The 21,175-nt window shown below is 42.2% G+C and overlaps 1 protein-coding gene across 3 annotated transcripts in view; it reads right to left on the bottom strand.

Annotated features, from left to right (window-relative positions):
- grik4 (glutamate receptor, ionotropic, kainate 4) overlaps nucleotides 1-20,590 on the bottom strand; it is a 379,558-nt gene extending 358,968 nt beyond the window's left edge. For all 3 annotated transcript variants that reach the window (XM_086164020.1, XM_086164019.1, XM_086164016.1), the window contains exon 1: nucleotides 20,157-20,590. The gene's annotated coding sequence lies outside the window, so the exon portion shown is untranslated. The remainder of the gene's footprint in view (nucleotides 1-20,156) is intronic.
- Between the last annotated feature and the right edge of the window lie 585 nt (nucleotides 20,591-21,175).

Below are 21,175 nucleotides of genomic sequence, written 5' to 3' on the forward strand. Positions count from 1 at the left end.
ATTAGTAAATGGATGATTACCTCAAGAAATGTGAGAAAGATCTGTCCACTCGCATATCCTTTAGTGGTGCACAACTTCAATGTGTTATCGATTTGCAGTCCTGAAAATCTGACCTCCCCTGTAGCATAATAATGAGGGTGATGCTGTGGGGAGAGGACCATTTATCTGTGTCAACAACCTACGGTGGGAAATGCGCACCTCTTCCTTCCTTTTCATTCCGCCTCAGACCATTTCAGAGGCCCTCTCAAATCTACACTGATTCACACTGACCTTAAAGACTTTGCGAAACCGAATCAATCGCTTCCAAGTGCCCGAATCAAGTAACTGGCCTCATTTTTTATTTCTCCTACAGGAAAACACAAAATAATGCCATCATATTTAACCGCTGCCTGTCACAAAATCAAACGCTCCATCCAGCTCGGTTCGGCTTTTGAGAAACAATTCATCCCATCCGTTGCAAGCTGCAAATACTGAGACCGCTCAGTGTCCCTTGTTGACCGCGGCGCTTATCATTACATCAGACGTTCGGCTTATCGAATCAAAGCAGCTCACGACGACTCCGGCTAATCTGCAATAACGGTCCACCTGGAAACCCCTGCATTAACTACATATTGTTAGAGATATGGCAACACATACCCGGTGATAAAGCCGAGAGAAAGAAAATATGAAATAGAAATGTTGTGTGCTGGGGAGATCATGTTTCCCCCCCTGCATTAAATCTGCCAGGGACAAACAGAGAAGCCTTACATATTGTTAGTTAATCAATTCACGGTGAACACGTATGAGCCTAAAGAGTATCTGAAGGAGTATTTGACATTTTGTTTTCCAGTTGCATTGAATCAAAAAATTGAATATAGAAAAGGGCATCGCTTCAAAGTGCTTTAACTGCTATAATGTAAAGCCTGCGTATAAACCTTCAAGAAAGTTAGCCACAAATTCTTATCTAAGGACTGCTTGTTATGCTGGGAAGAAATACAGTCCATTCACTGTATCTACAAAGTGTCCATCTAGCTGTTCTCCTGACCGGAGATAGGTCAGCATCCACACAGGTGCTTTATCTATGGCAGCCTGCCATGCACATATTCTCCCTTTCATTTATCACTGTCTAAACAGCTGACAGTTAGTGGAGTGAATATGGATCATCTCTGACAGTCAGATGAACCACTCCCAATGGCATTCTGTACATACTCACACACACACAAACACATACACGCACACACGGGTTGACTAACGAGAGAAAAATGTGAAAAGAGCCATGGCCTGGAGGTCTGTCATTTTCACCCGGACCGTGACCTGGCAGCGGTCAGATGCACACGCTAGAGAAAAATGTGATAAAAACAGACATCTTTCTGACTATGACACGTTAGTAACGTGTTAGCCGAGACAGGCGTTCACACAGCAGCGTGATCAGTCCAAACACAGTTATCATCAAAGTAGAATGTATAATCCCCAAATAACAGTCGAGTAAAAGCACTTTCGGCACCCGGAGTTGAATAGCAACGTGCAGCCATCTTTGCAAGCGTTCAGAATATGATGCAATCCTAACATTCATTCATTCATCTTATCCGTATTATCTTAGCGCATGGTGCTGGGTTCACCTAAGGCCGGCCCCGGCCAATCACAGGGCAACAAACCAACCGAGACAAGTAAACAATCCTTCACTACGTTTTTCAGAAACAAAGGGCCGTGATGAGACTAAAAGCAAGAAACCTTCTCGCTTTGAGCCAACCACCTATCGTCCTGACATCTTATGTAGAAAACCACTTCCGAGACAAGGGTATAGAAACATACCGCTATGAGATCAAGTTTTAAAGCAGTTACTTTTTTCAATTGATTTAATTCCCGGGAACACAGATCTGGATGGGCAACAGTTGTGAAAAAGAAGCAGGAGGTGCAATGGCCAATGGCAACACCGACTGAAAGATATGCTTCCTCCATCAGCTCCTCTGTTTCCGAGCTTTCAAAAAAAGAGTCAAAAAAGCCCGTTCGGCTAGAAGGCATTTTGTGTCCCCAGGAGTAAACCAGGATAGTAAGGGAAAAAAAAATGAAATGTAACACCCCTAGCATTTTTGACCTAGACCTGCTGAACCTGCCAAAAAAAACAAAAAAAACAAAAAACACCAACAAGTGCAGAATCCTCACGGTCCTCCTGGAGGCCGGACAGAAACCGTGCAGCCGGGTGACAGCTGGATGAGCAGCGTGACAAAGCCTAATTGTTGCGGGTGCCCGTGCAAACATTTTTGTCGGTGCCCTTAAACACAAGCGTACAGTGTTGTGCATGGACACAGGCACGGCTATAGGGGGGGAGGTTCGAGAGACGGGCAGTAAGAGACGTTGCCTGGTCTCTAACAACAGAAAAATACAACTCCCAGCTCTATCATGGAGAAAGAAAGCTCCATCTGGAGTCTTACATTGTGTTGCTATCACTTCCCTCCTTTTTCCATTACATATTGTATAATATGCATTAATATTTCATAAAAATGTACACCTATCATTATTCGAATTGAGTTTCAAGTTTGGTAGGATGTAAATACTGTGTGGTGTGACTGAGAGAAATCTTTGCTTGTGAGCTTAGACTCCATGAGGTAAATTGTAGGCCATATTTTCTTACTTGAACACGGGGCCCCTGGTGTCCTGGTGCACCTTTTAACATCATGGACCGCAGATAAAACCTCCCCTTTCCAAGCTTCCTGTTTCACCACGCCGTCCCTGCTATTCACCCCACCGACTGAGGTCTGAGCCAGGATTAACCATCGACTTTACAAGTGAAGCATCTCTTCGTAATTTATGCGTAAATGTCTATTTTTACATGACTATGACAACCTCAGATTTACATTCATTTGTATCTCATCATATAACATACAAAAGCCTGCAAAACATCGAATATTCTGACTCCTGCCTCTGAAACCACAGCAGAACTTGAATGATTTGTTTTCACGCTCAAAAGGCTGTTGTGTCGACTGTAAACGTTGCATCAGGTTGCCCACTTCCCGGTAAATGCATTTTATAGCCATTATTTGGTGAAGCTCTGGAGAGGCACCGAGCGCAGTCGTCTATATGTCAACCAACAGCACAGCTACTGATATATCAGGCCAATAGAGAACCATGTTAGGCGTTATGAATTTTAAAAATTATTTACCCAAACTGCAGGTAGATAAAATCTAAAGCAGAAAAAAATAAACAATTTAAGCAATAAACCAAGAACAGGAAGTCACGGATGACTTGCGTGGCTTGACACTCACAAACAAACAGTCAAGACACAATCAACCCATACAAATGACTCACGTGCAAGTGATTTTTAGTAACGACAATAATGAAGCAGGAACACGCGCGGCGCTGAACAGGACAGATAAACAAATCACTGATAACGAATTGGACTTCATGATTTTCCATCTGAGCAGCTGACGGTTTGCAATCATCCGTTCGAACACGATCCATCGTAGCCTAGATTAAAACGTCCAATATCCACTATCTTCATTCACATCACACTCATTTCAATCATCATCACACTTTCTTTCGTGCCACCGGCCTAGGTGAGGTCCCCGGTCGCATAATCACCTCCTAGCTTGTTGGCGGCAAAGGAACATTTCAAGATATGAAGGATCGATATTGAGAACGAGAATTATGGGTCCATATGGTCGGCGCAGGAGCGGCTACATCTGTGCATCATGGGGTAATTGCTGCGTTTGATGGGAAAGTGCTTTTTGTAGTGCACGAAGAATGGGACACTTTCAGGTACATTGCAAAAGAAGAGTGAGCCACCTGGTGATCTCCAGTGAGTGAAAAACCATCTACTCGGCATGGGAGCAGTCTTTATGCACACTTACTGGATTTAGACGGGGCTCATTCGGGTCCTAAAAACGAGCCGGTAACAACCATGACTGACAAATTTGCAGGCAACCCAGGGTTGAGCTCCAGTGGTGCATTGCTGTTGTTAGAAAGCAGGCGGTGAGGATGATTGGTTCTGCTGGGGCAGGTGGAGCGTTTGGTAGTGCACGGGTTATCCTCCAGTGTTTAATAGAGTCATGCTTTGGCAATTGTGAAGAGGGGGGCGATAATTGAGCTAATTATGTAGATTAATACCACTAACGTAAGCATAATCATGGAAATTCACTTAACTGGATTTGTAAGAGTGCTACATGTTCATTGTGTTCAATCGGGGAGTTGAAGACGTGCACCGTTGGCCCAGTTTCGAGCACGCCGTGAGTTCAGTGAAGACATCGGAGACCGAAGGGGAAGTCGTTAAAGTCTTTCTGATATGTTAGTGTGAACAAGAACTCACCCTGCACTTTATCGGGTACTCGTTGGTGGTTGGACCTGACCTTTCACCATTTGGACCACCTGAAATCTTCTTGGTATGGATTTGACGCCGTCCTACGAACAGTCCAGTGAGATTATACACGATGGCAGAGTCGTGACAATCCGACGATTTTTTTCTACTTACATTCAAGAGATGTTCCTCTGACCGGCTGTATAGAGAGCCGATGTCAACGGCTATGAATTAATCGTTTGGTACCAAGTCCAAGTGAAATGTTTATCGTTAATGGAAAACTCATTAATGTACAGTACAGGAGTAATAGACAAATGGAGTCTGAACATTACGCTGGGGACTTGTGATTGTTATTGCCATTTAAAAGAGAGGAATATTCAGTCAGCCATCATAAACTTTATCCTAATTGCACACAGCAAGATGATTAACAACAATCGAATACAAATTCCTGGTAAAGCTGTTCTCCGTTGAGAGTATAAGAGTCTTTCTTAGCCAGGGCTGCTCCTCGGATAACACTCCATCATCTTGAATTAATCTGCAGTCATGAGTACAGCTTCGCTTTTCGAGAAAGACGGCTGCCGCATAGGAGTACTGCAAGTAGTAACATGTTTGTGACACAAACACAATCGTGGATACAAATAAGTTTCCATGCATTCACTATTTGTACCGCTTTTTCTGCGCTCAAGATCGCAGAGCCTTTCCCAGCTGTCCTCAGCCAAAGGGCGGAGCCCACCGTCAAACCGCTTGCCAATAAATCACAAGGCCACATATAGAGACATACAACCATTTACATTCCCATTCACCAGGCTAGGCAATGTCAGGTCTCCAATGAACCTACTGAATCTTTCTGGACTGCGGCAGGAGACCAAAGGAAACCCATGCGGACATGGAAATAACATGCAAACATGCATTGAATCTGGATCATTCTGTATGAAGACTGCAAAACATGATGCTTGCAACTAAAATAGCACTTGACGAATAACACTGGTGTTGAAAAGACAACAAATTAACCTATTTTTAGTCTGAATATGTCAACTGATAAGAAACCTTCTCAGAAAAGATTATAGACTTGTCTAATCTGTTTGTTTTGTTGAGTGACAGTACAGAGTTTGACAGAAGGACAGTTTTATTTTCGTCCTCACCTCCCCATTTAAGGGATCGAGGGTCAAGTGGAGACGGATTGTTGAAGCAGAAGGGCGGGGAGGAGGTGCTTATTAATGTTGGGATGTCAGAATCTGCAAAATGCAAAAAGAATCCGGCCGGAAACTGAAATAGAAACTGAGTTCGTTATGTAAAACTGATAACAACATGTGAAGTTAACAGAGGGCTCGGACAAGGCGGGTGGGGAAACAATGGGAGTAAATGCGGAGGGCAAAAACAAATTCTTGACAGCGCCAAAATACAAGCTCAGCTAATTTCGCAATACAAGACGCGAGAGAAGGTAGGGAGGTGAGAGACACACTAGAAAACAGGAAGCCTTGACAAGGACTGATTGTGCGACACAGGTGAACTACATCAGAACAGGAGAGGCGGTCACCTGGGAGGGAAACCAAACAAAGGATGGATGTCCCTTCACAAAGTCATAAATGAACATGGACTTATAGCGGGGAATACACTGACATAAAACTGAGCCTGGCACTTTCTGAAAATACATGCAAAACAAATTAGGCTATAAACCAAACCTGAAAACAACCTTGAAATTAATTTATTCATGATCTATACCACTTTTCCTGCAATTTGTGGGTTTGCAGTGGGGCTAGAGGCTATTCCAGCTGTCGTCGGGCAAAAAGCGGGGTTCAAGGGTCACCCTGAGCCGTCGCCAGTTGATCACACGGCCTCATGGAGAGACACACAACCATTCACCCTCTCATTCACATATCGACTGCAAATCGAAAAGCAAGCCCCGGTAGGCACGATATGTTCGATGAATGCGTGTGAATACTACATTCAGAAAAACAAAAACACCACAGTATCATCCTTTTACCCTGCAGGTACCTGCAGATATCATCATCGTAATCATCATCGTCCTCACATTTAGCTGGAGGGTTGTACAATCCACGCACAATCTCAGCTCATTTTCAAAAACAATCCGAACAGAAAAATGTAGTAAGACTACTTGTATTCTATTTCTTTTGCAATCGGTGTCCAACTCTGCTCGGGACCTCCCCGGCGTAACTGTACATGACGAGGCTTTTTCTTACAACGCGGCTCGTACTACTTCGCAGATGCTCAAAGGGACGGTAATGGTAGTCGGTTAATGCACAATGCTGGACACTCCAATCCATCAAGTGATCAGAAACACAATGAGATCATGAATCTTCCTTTACTCGTCTTGTCCATACTTTGCAAAAGGGCCTCGCAAACATAATATCATAGTTGCTCACCCAGGCAGTTTTTTTTATCTTTGGAATATAATATTGGAGTTTATTTACTTTCATCTGACAAACTCCCCCATCACTCTACTTGATGGTTGCCTGAGGAGACCATCGGTTAAGAGAGAAAAGGTCTTGATGGCTTCGAAAGTTCAAATCAGTGTGATGATAGTGGTCATCGGTGGGGAACAGAAAAGTTAAAAACAGGGGAAAACTTTATTTTTTAAAAACTGTAAAGCCCTTGATTTGTTCAAGTATTTCATAATGAAGTATTTCAATACAGTCTAAGTTCATTTTAATTTAGAGCTGGGTAACAACCCACGCCGATCGCACAAAAAGCCTCCGTGGAGGTGTAAGTTTCAGCCCACAGTTTTGCCTTTTTTTTATTCATTGCAAAGCAGAAAATGAAAAATGTAGACGCACGGAAGAAAGAAAACAAAGTGTGACAATGTCTGCACTTTGGCCTGCATTTGGTACATAAAGAAAGTTTCTCTGCAATAATACTTTAAATTGATTACCACACCAAATGGGTCTTTTGGATCATCTCTAGGAATTTGACCGTAAAGCTGTATGGCTAGCAGCTATAAACATTAAGGGACTTAGCTATCCCATAATGCACGGGCCACAGGAAACTGATTTTCGAGACGCCGGGTATCCATCAATAGGAAAATGGTCTTTTAAATTAGATTCCTGCTTGATCGCGCCGTAATTTTTATAGTCAAGTCAACTCAAGTTCGATTTTATTTATATGGCACCAAATCCCAACACAGCTGTCTCATGACACTTTGCATGTGGAGCAGCTCCGGACAAAACTCTTTCAAAAGATTTACAAAAACCCGACAGTCCCCCGTAAGCAAGCGCAAACACTGCCTTTTACCGCTGCAGAAACCCAGGACAGATCCCACAGCTCAATGTGGCGGCGTTCTGTCTCGACCCGTTGGCGTAGAAAGAGTGAAAGCGTTGGACAGAGAGATAGGAAGCAAGTATTTTATTCGCAACCTGTTGTGTAACGAAATATATCCGCCCTTGTTCTGAATCCCCCTCGCTCCTCTCTGACATGGAGGATGGAGACATGTTTTAAAGCTTTCCATTTCACGCGAGACCTCCGGAACACGAGTCGCGCCCCAGGATTATCGAGGGTTGTCACGGAGACAGTGGCTCCATGTGAAAGTCTTGAAAACTTAAAGGCCGCGCTCTGTATGGGATCAACTGGACCTCCCAGAGGAAATTTGAGATTCCCGAAGACCACAAGATGTTACATGTGCACGTGCGCAGTAAACTAGATCATTGCCTTCATGAAAAATGAAGGCCGGGTTTTTTACAAGACTAAATACTCGTTGTAAATGAATGCATTTACAGTCTTCAAGGAGGAATCTCGAATTCTGGACCTCGAAAGGGTCGAGCCTCTTTTGTAATTTGCCGAGAGTCGTGTTTTCCTCTATTTTCTTTAACGCTATCTTTAATTTGAATTTGAGTAAAAGCCGTGAGCAGCATTCATAAAGGCATTTCTGTATTCTCTATTTCTCCAGAAGAAAAGTCCATTAAATGTGGCTGAATATTACAGTGTGGGGCTGCAAAATGCACCCCGGTAAGAGCAGACTTTGATCCCCGCAAAGGAAAAAGACAAATTGGTCTTCCTACGGCGTCTTAGCGGCAAGTTTACTTTGTACCTTTGTGCAAAACACAGCGAGCATCATTTATACAACCCATAACGAGACTTAGTTACTATCGATTAACATAAACCAGTATGACAGAGAAAATATCAGTTGTGCTTGGAACTGTACTTGGAACCGATTTTGCATAATTGCGATCTGTCGCCGATCAATACCGGCCTATGGGGGCTTGAATTACAATGTGATTACAAATTCATAAATGGTGTCCATGCAAAAAGAAAGTACAAATGAGTAGGAAATAACAGCGCTGCTCATTTCCTCCAAAGCAGAAAGAACATTTGCTGGGTAAACATTTCAGTGGAACCACATCACGGACGCTGCATGTCAGCGATGCAATTCATGCACGTCACGAGGAGCATTCGGAGAAGCATTTCTCTGGTCTGTCACTCATACGTCTCACGCGAGAGAAGTGCTTCGAGTGTGTCATTTGTCAGTCTATGCAGAGTACAGTGGATGACATGAATCACAAGGCGACCGCTCCCTCCCCTCTCCTTTTTGAAAGGATCTCGTCAAATTGCTCGCTACAAACATTCATGCATTCATTCATTATCTATACCACTGCGCTCAGGCCACGGCAGCCGATCTCATCGGTTGTTAGACGGTTGTAAATCGATCGTATGGAGACATACAAGCATTCGTTACCTCATTCACAAGTCATGTTGTGATATACAACCATTTGCTCTCTCTGTATGGACGCGTACGATTCACTCTCTCGTTCACACGTCATATAGAGACATAAAACCATTCTCTCCAGTAGGGACGTGCAGTCAGGGGAGGCAGGAGAAGCCTTGCCTCACTTGGAAGGAAAAAAAAAAAAGAATCAAATGGTTGTATTTATAAGTGATTTGCACTTCAAAGTATTTTTCACTAAACTTCACCAATATTTAGATTATTTACTGAGCACATTTATTGTTCGACTGAGAAGAGACGTGTGGTGAGGCCGCGGACTGTTGAGCCTCAACGTAGACCGCGCAATGACGGCTTACGCTCTGCAATACTCTCTGTATGTCGCTATTAAAATGTTTATACATGCTGCACTTTTGTTTTTTCATCGACAGCTGTGCGTGTGTTACTAGTTTCTTGTGCTGAGCAATCATAAAACGAATGTGAAGAGCCACTAAGTGAGGCACGCAGTTCTCCTGCCTCATGGAAGGCATGCCTCACCGGCCATGAACTTCACTGTACGTCACAGATATAAAACCATTCGCTCTCTCTTCGACATGTCATATAGACGCATACGATTCACACTCTCATTCACGCATAATATAGAGCAGGGGTGTCAGACTCGCGGCCCACTTGCGGCCCTCGTAACAATATTTTGTGGCCCCCTGTCAGAAATCAAATCTTTGTGTTAGTGCGGCCCCACGTTTCTTCTCACATGCATCTGGGGGTTAAAAAAAAAAAACAGGCAAGGAAAAAGAATTAAAAAGTAACTTTGCAATATATTTTTTGCTTCAAAATTTGAAAACAAACTGATTTTTTGATGAAAAAATGTCTAGTGACACTGTTGAAATGATCTTTTCTTAACTTAAAAAAAACGGGCCAGAATAACCGCCATTAGCCTTGTAAACATTATAACTGCCCGATACATGCTACAAATAAATTTTCTAATAAATTCTAGTGGCTAATTTTCCCACAGTGACAAGATTTAACTCAACAACATTTTTAGGGTGCAATTTCATCAATTCTTTTTTAATATCCATTTTTAATATTAATTTGTCATGTATTTTTTAGATTTTTTTACATATAAAGATTTTTATAATTTACCTGTTTACCTCCGTTACATAAAAACAAAGGAAAAATTTGGACTTAGTGCTACGTCTGGGTAATGATTTTACTGGATCGGCCCCTTTGACATCAAATTAGGTCGTATGTGGCCCTCAGACCAAAACGAGCTTGACACCCCTGAAACATTTACTAATCACATACTGTAGAGACATACTAGCGTTCACTATCTCATTCACAAGTCTAGGCAGTTGGTTTAAAATAAACATGTTTTTGGACCGTAGAGGGAAACCCTTGCACGGGTAGAACTCACAGACTCCACGCACAAAGACACCCTGTCAGAATTGAACCATACACCTCCTTGTTGCAAGTGGAAGTGCCACCATGCCACATCTAAATAAAACCACATAGAGCTCCCCTTGCTCAGTTGATATTCCAGTTTAGCTTCAGACTTGTGCGTTTTCTGCTGGATCACAATGGATATTTCTTCCTGGGGAGCCGTTCAGGAACCATTATTGTTCAGGGAGTTTCTCGTGACACTTAGCCTGGTGAACATGGTGTGGCCAGCTGCTGTCCTCTCAGATGATGAGTATCTCCTGCTGCTGTGCTAAAAGTGAGGTCCAGGGCAGTTGTAATTGAAAATCGCAGCTGAAAAGTGCAGCACTTCAGTTGCACTTATCCGTCAATTGTATTTAATTCACTTTCAGTTGAACTAAAATTCAAAATGACCGATGGAAAATACCTCCCTTCTCAGCAGGTAAATGAGCCACCGAAAAAGTAATGTGACAGCGAGAAAAAATGAAGAATTGAGGGTCTGGAAAAGCGCATGTTAAAAGTTCTATGTAAAAAAAAAAATTTAACTTAAAAAATAACAATTATGGTTGGATATTAACACTCTTGTTCAAGATTGCTTTCTGAAAAGAAATGATACTCGCGGTATATATGGTCTACACTTTGGCCTTTTCACTGCGCTTTAAAAAAGAAAGCATTCAACCATTCACACGCCGATGGTGGCTGAGCTGCCGTGCAAGGCGCTGACAAGGTCATCGGGAGCACCTTCGTATTCACCGTCTTGCCAAAAAAAACTACGACACGCAGGCGGGAGTCGCCTGGAATCGAACCATCAACCTTCTAACCACCGGGACGCCCGCGAAGGCAATCGAAAAGCGAAAAAGTGTCTTAAACATAGGTAAGAAAGAGCTAAAATGATGATAAAATAAAACTGGACGGGGAGGACAATGGCCATAATAAGTATGACATATATCAAATAATTAGATTTAATGTATGCTGGGATGGCCCGAAGTTCATTATTCCGGGCCCGTCGGGGTGCTATTCAAAAAAAGAAAATATTAGCTTTGCTTTCGCTGGGTTCTCTTTTTAATGCGACCTGAAGTTCAGCGTTTGCTCCTAGTTATGAAAAAAAAGTATATTCATGCAATTGTGAAAAATGATTTGCTGGCAGACAAAACACGCAGATTCTCCAAAGTCTCTCTCTCTCTCGCTCTCTCTCTCTCTCTCTTATTGGCATAATAGCTGCAGTGTGAAAAACATCCAGCTTGTTTAAGTAAGCAACTCTGCCGCGATGCTGCTCTATGGGATTTACAGACAGATACCCTTGGCCAAGAAAACCTGACCGAGACACCCTTCGTAAATATGACCCGTAGAGGAGAGGATTAAAACAGAGTGTGCTCAGCATAGGGATAAAATAACCATATTTAATGTATGCTGATTGCTTAGTGTGTGAGCGTGCAACCGTGGATTGGCTAAATGAAGCAGGACGCATGCAGGGTACAGCGTCTCTGCTCCTCCTTCCCACAGGAGAAAGACTTTGCTGAGGACTTGTGATTGTCACTCTGTCCTTCAGTGGGAGGCGGAGAGCATTTGATGATAATTAACCTTCAGCGTTATTGAGGCGGACCTGGAGAGGCAATGTCGCGCGGACCCTCGGCGACGTTCTGAAAAATGCATAATAAAACTCAACTTAAAATATCACAAAATGCATCTGAGTGACATCCGTCTGGAGCGGCTGAGAGTAGTAGCGCGAAACCTGATGAATGTCTACGATAGAAAAAACACGGGGTTTCGGCGTCAGGCGAAGAAATTCAGAGATGCAAACGGAGTCCATCTGGACTCGTACTCACCAAAGCAGAAACACTGGAGGAATTTAAATACACCCCGAGAAAGCGCACGCTGCCAATTAAATTGCTTTGAGAATTGCAAATCTCTCGTCAGCCTTCTTATTTGCTTTATAATTCTAACATTTAAAATGAACCGAGCATCGCGGTCGACCCTCGCAGAGTCGTCCGGTAGGTCCGTACGACAGGCTCAAAATAGACAGGGAGGTTTTTGTGAGCGAGTCCCACCACCTTTGTGATCATTTCCCTATTCATCATGTAACTCTTACATAACCTATAACAACGTCTGTCTTTTGTCGTTTTTTTTTTGTTTTGTTTTTTTTTCAAATGAATAGCACCTATGGATAAATATGACACGAGTGCACGACGTCCCGCTGGAGTTCTTTAGAATCACTGGACTGTTGGGTTTTCGGACGTTCTGAACGCTAAATGCACATAAACATTTTGGACGGTCTTGGAAAAAAAGTAATGGGGTTAATGGCGGTGGAAGGGGGCAGGGGGGTCAAAAGCTTGAAATAAATAAATCGCTCAAAGCAGTGACCTATTTTTAACCTTCAATCATTGCAATTATAGCCAATCTTACACTTTCATGCTGCTTCACGCAAGATAGCGTTGACCTATTCACAAAAAACAGCAATACAAGGCACTGTGCCGAACCAGGCCGTTGGAAGCAACTCGGGTTTGTTGTTTTCCCAACGACCCTTCGATATTCAGACAGGAGAACCCGGGAATTGAACTACAAGCTTTCGGATTGGAGGGATGTCCCACTCACCCAGACTGCCCGAGAAATAGAATACAAAGGCTTGGCCGAACCGCATGTGGATTTTATGTTCACGGCAAATTTTGTGTCTGTGACTTTTTTTCTTTATATGTATGTGTAGCTTGAGTTCAATGGGCTACGGTATTTTCATGTCACACACATGCATTGACGCAAATATTGATATATATAATATCGAACGCAATGTCGGGGCATTCTGCCTCATATGTCAGACGCCATTAGCGCATTTCAAGGCATCAAATCTTTGGCGCCTCTTCAGTTCACTTCATGCCGACATTGATCGGGAATTTCCAAAGGGGACTGAACTTCACAAGCACAACTTGGTGGGTTTGATAATTCAGTCAAAATAGTTTTTCAAAAAACATACGGAGCACTCAGAGGCCGTAATGCCTGCATCATATCAACTGGCTTGGAAAATTGCGACCACTTTCAAAAAGAATTGTTCAAGGAAAACAACGCCAGAAGTCCTTTTCACCAGTAAGTATGAGGAAAGTGGTTAAAAAAACAAAAAGCGATTCTGATCCCCTGTTGATAAATATTACTTTCAAGAAAAAAAGGTATTTTTAAGGGTAAATGCATTCAGTCAATGTATTCAGAACCTTTTTTAAGTTTTTAAATAAATTGGTAATTTTGGTCAAAACAATGTTATGCAAAAAATATCCTGAAAGTAATAAAAATTGTTCACAGAAAGAACAAAAAAGGATTTGTTTAAAGCTGTGGAAGGTTTAACTGCCAAAATTACAAAGTCAGCATCCGGAAAGAGAAAGTTTGGAAAAAGCAAGTAATTTTTCAATAAGCCAGTTTTAAAAATGCTGTTTTATTTTTTGACATTTATTAATAGACAGGACAGAAGTCATTTTTAACCAAAAAAGCTAATGTGAATTTATATGATTTTTGTTAGTACTGAGAGCTTGTGAGACAGTGCATGTTCATTTTTTAAGTGACTGGCCTGTGGTCCTGATAAAATAGTCATTATTTACAATAAATCTGGGTCAACAGAGGTCTTTGCGTGGGAGAGAGAGAGAAAAATCTGGCCTTGAGTCTCCGACAAGTCGCCTCACCTTCAAAATAATATTTGCAAATGGCCAGTATTTATCAAGGCAATTAATTAAATGATTAAATGATTGAAACTCTATACTTTGCAACTGGATAATCCAAAATACATGTATCTGAAACTTCACTGTACTGAAAAAAGACAGCCTAAGAAGGATGACCGGTACAAACCCAACTCTCTGTACTTGTACTTGTCAAAATCCTCTTGTCGTGGTAAATGGACTTGAATTTCTTCACTGAAAGACGTCCCACCCCCTCATCCGAGAGGCTTCCTCGGTTCTAATGATCTGTGTGGAGCTTCCGAATATAACTGTTCTATCAGTTATACGTGGGGAGTTTCAGAATATGACTGTTATATTCGGAAACTCCCCACAGGTCATTAGAAGTGAAGAAGCCTCTCGGATGAGGGGTGAAATGAAATTCGAGTCCAGTTGCCACGACAAGAAGATTTCGACAAGAATTCACCATGATCTGGATGACTGAGAACCTCCACAGACATCTTTGTACTGGTATGCACTTACACGTCCTCACACAACAAGCGTGCGTGTTTTGTCTTTGAACTTTTTTTGTTTGTTTGTTTATTTTTTTATTTGAATTTGCTGCGTTCGGGTAAACATGCAATAGGTGGAGGAATACGTCCGGCTAACAATGGCTCCACGCCTGGTTATAGTCGAGAATAGAGTTTACACCTCTCTCTCTTTCATGGTTATGGGCTCGTATCATAAGCGGACAGGCATTTACGACCATTACAAAATCAGAAGGGCTGAATTCATTCCCTCCGTGCTGTTTTGTAGAATTCCAACATTTTTTTTTCTTTTGCTTGTTTGTTTATCTGTTTCCTCAGGCTGTTTGCCCCGGCTTTTCTGATCTCGCTGTCTCTTCACCCAGTAACTGGAGTCAATGTCACTGCCCGCTGATGTGAGACATAGGGTGTCAAACAGTCCCGGGCTTTAGGCTCCGATTTTATCTTTTATTTTTTATATAAAACCTACTTTCCAAATCTTATTCAGCCCCTCAGGACTTGCATCACCCTCTCACTGACACATCATATAGTGCATGTGTGTCAAACTCAAGGCCCATGGGCCAAATGTGGCCCGCCGCGTCATTTTATGCAGCCCGCGAAAACGTCTTGAAAGGTCTGATTGTCTTAAAATAAATAAGTCAAACACATGCATTGACCATAAACTACATTTTCCGCTATTCATGCTGATCATGTTACCTGCAAAATGACAGCATCCCGCCATTAGATCGCAGTGTATCTACATCAGTGCCAGTTTCAACAAGTGGAATTAAGAACTACCGGTACAAATGATCCCTTAATGTCCAGGAAGAGAAAAGTTGATGCAGATGGAAGCCCTTTTCAAGAAAGATGGGAAAACGAATACATGTTTGTGTTTGAAGGAGAAATACCGGTATGTCTTTTGCATTATGAGGCAGCGTCTGTTGTCAAAGAGTCCAATCTACGTCCAAACAGGGAGCTTAGTATGCTAAAGTTAGCCTTCCAGAAAAACAACAAATTATCCAAGAATTAAAATCCAAACTACGACGGCAGCAGAATATGTTCACCAGAGCTGCATCCAAAATCACCGTAGTAGCAAAAGCTAGTAGCAGAGCAATTAGTAAACATCATTTTTTTTACGTCTATGTAAATGCATATGTAACATTTTGAATTTGAATGAGCTATTCATATTCATCATTGATTTGACATTACATTTAGTTCATGTGGCTCTTTAAGGGCAACCATTATGCTGATGTGCCCCTCGCTAAAAAAGAAGCCTGACACCCACGATATATGGAAACATAACCATTCACTCACGTTCACACATCTAGGGGAACTGAGGGTCTCCAATGGAAACTGCTGCGTGTTTTTAAATGTGGGAGGAAACTGAGGAACCCAAAGGAAACCTGCAAAGGCAATGGAGAAGATGGAGACTCCATCTCTCCGTTCTGGAATCAAACCAGTGACCTTCTTGCTGTGACGTACTCTGATCATAATTATCAGAACAAAGAAAATAAGCGTGATGATTCGATGTCACTTGAACTCATGCACAAAAAAAAAAAAAACAACAGCTTGGTCACACCATCTTGAATGAAGGTCTAAATGTTAGGGATTGGTAGAGTGTTGGTAGTCCCTCCAGTCAGATGATTGGTGGTTTGAGCTTCAAACAAGACACCAAACTCCAAATCGCTCCTGATTGGGTCGGTTTAGCGCCTTGCATGACAGCCTCGTTGCCGTCGGGTGAATGCGATCCGGTGTAAAGCGCATTGAATCGGAAAGGTGTAAAAGCGCTCTATCAGCTGAGACCGTATTCTCTGGAACAATTTCTAGGCTTTAAACCGTTTTTCTCAGTCGCTACGAAGCTGAATAACAGTTTGCGTCTTGTAAATGAACGCTGACCAGATCTGTCCCAACATGAGTGGGGGTTAAATTTGCCACGTTCGATAGATCTGATCCTAAGCATCTAGACCAGGGGTCAAAGACTCAGGGCCCTCAAAACAATATTTTGTGGCCCCCTGTTTGAAATCAAATCTTTGTGTAAGTACGGTCCGTGCTTTTTTTTCTCACATGCATCAGGGTGTTTTATTCAGTGTGTTTAAAAAAAAAAACAGGCAAGGAAAAAATTAAAAAGTAACTTTGCTATGTATTTTTGCTTTAAAATTTGAAAACAAATGATTTTTGGATGAGAAAATGTCTAGTGATATTGTTAAAATGATCTTCCTTTCTTATTACTATAAAAAAAAAACACAAAAACAATAGCAAAAAAGATGGGCAAAATTAAAAAGATTGATTTAATAAGTACAATAGCCACCACTAGCCTTGTAAACATTATACCTCCTCTTATACATGCTACCAATCAATTTTGTAATAAATTCTAGCAGAAAATTTTCCCACAGTGACAAGATTTGTGACTCTTTTAACTCAACATTTTTAGGGTGTCATTTCATGAATTCTTTTTTAATATTCATTTTTAATATTCGTCATGTATTTTTCAGAGGAGCAGTTCATTACATATAAAGATTTTTATCATTGACCTGACAACCTCCTTTACACCAAAACAATGGAAAAATTTGGACTTAGTGTCACTTCTCGGTAATGATTTTACTGGTCCGGCCCCCTCAGCATCAAATTAGGCCGTATGTGGCCCCCAGACCAAAATGAGTTTGACACCCCTGGTCTAGAGTGAGGACACTTCCTCGTATTTCCCTTCCTGTGAAAAACGAGTCAGAAGATGAAAGCTGACAGTGATTTCGAGGTGATGCTTTTGATGTGCGCTGTGTTTTTTTTTTTCATTTGCCATCTAAACCTCCAATGTTTTTTAGGCCTTTAAAAAAAAGAAAAAGACCTGAAAATTGATCCAACATTGACGCAACAACATCTGCTAAAATCGGCATCACTCGTCTGGGTCAATTTTAAAACCGATTAAGCTGAACTTGTTACAAAAAACATCATTTAAAAGATTAAAACCGAATAAATATCTTTGAAAACAATATTGTGTCCTTTGTGTTGACGTGACTGAACTGAATAATAAAAACTTTTGTCAGTTCACAGTATTTAATCTGAATACAACAATTACAATAATATTGCACTATAATATCAATTCACCCTAATGTAGATTCAGTGGGATTGTTTCCACGCTACTAGACGGTCCTATCTTGGGGTGGCAGTGACACTCGAATTGTCTTACGTTTATCCAGTCTACTCCGCTAGCTTGGGGTAGCTGATGTATGAAAATTACATGACAGGAGAAACAGTCGGATCTCAAAAGAAGATCCGTAAGGTCTAATGAAAAAACTATAATTTGGACCAAGAAAGATTTTCTTTGCGGACCGATACCAAAATGATCCTCGGATCACTGGTATAGAAAATGACAGAATGGATGGGTGAATTGCTGAATGAATGAATATGGGATTAAAACACTACAATAGTCCCTCGGCACATCATGGTTCACCTTTTCGCATCTTACTGTGTTACAAATTTGTATTTTTTTTTTCATCTCATTCTATTTCATGGACATTTCACGATACCATGGGTTTTTGTGGTATAAATGCAATTTTACATATTTATTATTTCAATTATTTCCACGGTAAAGGCAGGTGGCGACCAACCAGAGCATGTTGTTCTGTATCCTGGGCTCTGATTAGCTCAGCGACAGTAACATCATTCCTCTGCATCTCCTGCACAAAGCATGCATTCAGCATCTAGCCTTGTCCATTTCACATCGATGTACGATCACTACTTGCAGTGTCACTCTCTATTTAAGAGTATAGGAAGTGTTTAAATGAGTAAAGGTTTTGTAAGAGTTTGGAGAGAGTCATAAATTGTTTAAATATATGTAAATAATAAAAAAAATATATGGTCGATACTTCGTTGATTTTCTTTTATCGTGGCCGGTTCTGGAACGAAACCTCCTCGATAAATGAGGGACTATCGCATACCAAAGTGAGAGGAAGTGTGAGTAGTCTTAGGTTTCTTTTTCACCTGTATTGCAGATTTCAAGTGGATTTTAAAGCCTGACACGCAGTAGAAGGCCACGGAGGAGCACTGATTCACTTTTCATGGAGTCAAAACAAACATCTTGTCTTTACAGTATTCCAAGAGTTGGGCCCAGAGAGACAGCCAGTGGATTTATCCATTGGGTTTATGGGACTTTTCTTTGTGTAGCATTCAGTGCTGCTCCTCCATGAAGCCCTGAAGGACAGATCCTGGCCATTGGAAATAACCAGTTTTATAGGAAAAGAAATGTCAGAATGAATAAAAGTTGATGCTAAGGCGCCCAGTTCACTGTTCGAGTCTATTTCAACCCTTATCAACATTCATTCATCCATTTCCTAGCAATCAAGGTTCCCTTTCAGGCATCAGCTGTAGCACTTGGCAACAAACACTGTGTGCAGTTCAATTGCCAAGCTACAAATGAACTTATTAACATACGATTGATTCTGCCGCCCCAACGCCTTCCTTGTAAGACAGATTCACTAAACCGGTTGATATTTATGCAAAACTGGAATCTACACTTCACCTTCTCCCATCAGCCGGCGTCGCACAGACGCCGATCAAATCCTCCATAATTCTGATGATTAAAAAGGGAGGGAAATTAAACCAAATACGCCGGTTTAAAAAATTCATTACAAGCGACACGAGATAAAGAATTGCTCCTCAGAGGGAAATGTAGTCGCAGTCAAACCAATAAGTTGTATACGGGTGTCGCCCGGGGTGAGAATTAGTCTTCAATTATTTACAACAGCATCATTACATTAAACATTAATTTTGCAAAAGATCCAATAAAGGGCTATTATTTATGTTGCCACTGTGACATAAATATCCGGGGGACGCAGGACTAGCTCCCCCGGACGGGCAAGTTTGTTTGGCTAGTATATTCTTTATTCATTTATTATCTTTAACTATTTATTCATGTAGTACTGCTACAACCTGAAATTAGGTTGGAAATCTCAAAACAAGTAGATGCAAAGCGGAGCCAAAAAAAAATAAAATAAAAAAAAGAGAAACTTCCAGTTGTCGCCACAAGGGGGCGCCAAAATCACCATTGGGCAATCACCAACTATTTCCTTTTCCAAACGAAAGAAAATACTTTTAAGACTTTCTTTTTCTTCTTTTATGACCTCAGCGGATGAAGAAAGAAAAATCAGTAAACAAATTAAATAGAGTTTCATCGACTGGGGGGAGGGTGGGGATAGAATTTTAACGATTTGCTCCACGGCACCGGCGGCCGATCACTGATAATAATAATCGATCGGGGTTACGCCACCCTCCCTCCCCCTCATCAATTAATGATCTGTGCGCCTCCCAGTGAGACTCCGAGTCTCACTCCGCTCCTCTGACGCACGGGAGGGGATGGAAGGGGAGGGAGGGGGGGTCAAAGAAGGAGTGTGGGGGGGGGGTGATCAATTCCACGCAACAATTAGGATGCATCTAGTTTCCCACAGCGACGCACCTGCATCCCGCAAATCTGTATCATGATGCGGATGCGTGACTGACCAAGTTCGGAATGAATGCATGAATGAATGAATGCATGAATGATCAATCGCGATCGCCGGCGATCGGCTCCCCGCGCGCGTGCAAAACCGATATCTGTATTGACTTCAGAAGGTGAGAGGAATAAAGAAAAAGAAGGACAAACTTGTGTGTCTTACCTGCTGCTGCTGCTGCTGCTGCTGTTCTCCGCCTTTCCCCCTCCAACAGATTCTGTGTAGTTTGCGTGTCCACCGCAGGATTCCCGTGCGTGTTTTCTTTCTCTTTAATATTCTTATTAATATTACGATGATTATTTTCTGCAACGGAAGCAACTCACTTCCATCCAGTTCTCCGGGTCCTCCTCCTCCTCCTCTTCTTCCTCCCTCCGCCGACAACCAGGCGGATGAGATGCTCCGCCGGTCAGTCCAGCACTATTCCGGTGGTGTCTCTTCTCTAAACGGAAGGGGGGAAAAAATGATCCCCCCCACCACCAACACCAACACCAACCACCCTTTCCTTATTCACGAGGTATAAACATGAAATAAATAATCCACATCCCGAATAGTTGCAAGAGAGGGAGAGAGAGGGAGGAAAAAAAAAAAAAAAAAAAAACCTTTTCACTTTGTCCCCTCCAAACCCCTCACTGGAAACAGGCAGTCCTTCTTCACCCTGATGAAGAGTTGGGTTTTTCCTGTTGAGTCCACATCCCGGCCGAGCACCGGGGAATCTGACCGGGAGGCGCAGCTTTATTCTAACGACGCTGCGTTTCCTGCATCCCACTTACCGCCGAGGATGGAGAGGAGGAGGGAGAGGTGGAGGAGGAGGGAGGAGGGGGGAGAAAAAAAAAATGTTGTTTTTTTTTTCTTGTTATTTCTTTAATTTTTTTTTTTTTTGCTCCTGTTCATCCGACGTTGTGAAAACCTCCCTTTTTTTGTTTGTAATTTTCTTTTTCACATCTTGGGTTGTCGGTGCGATCCTCCTCCGGCTGGATCCACTGCGGTCCGGAGCAGACTGAGAGGAGAGCGACGAAACCTTGTTTCTTTCTCACTCACTCACACACACTCTCTCTCTCTCTCTCTCTCTCTCTCTCGCTTACACACACACACACTGATTTTTTTTGTGCCCCTCCTCCCTACGGAGCTGACCAAGCGTGAAAAGAGGGAAGGAGCCCGGGACTTCTTCACGTCGGGATGCAGAT

The sequence above is a fragment of the Fistularia commersonii genome, chromosome 18 (genome assembly GCF_037954325.1).
Source record: "Fistularia commersonii isolate RoL2024-O1a breed Wild chromosome 18, RoL_Fcom_v1.0, whole genome shotgun sequence".
In the NCBI taxonomy this organism is placed as follows: domain Eukaryota; kingdom Metazoa; phylum Chordata; class Actinopteri; order Syngnathiformes; family Fistulariidae; genus Fistularia; species Fistularia commersonii.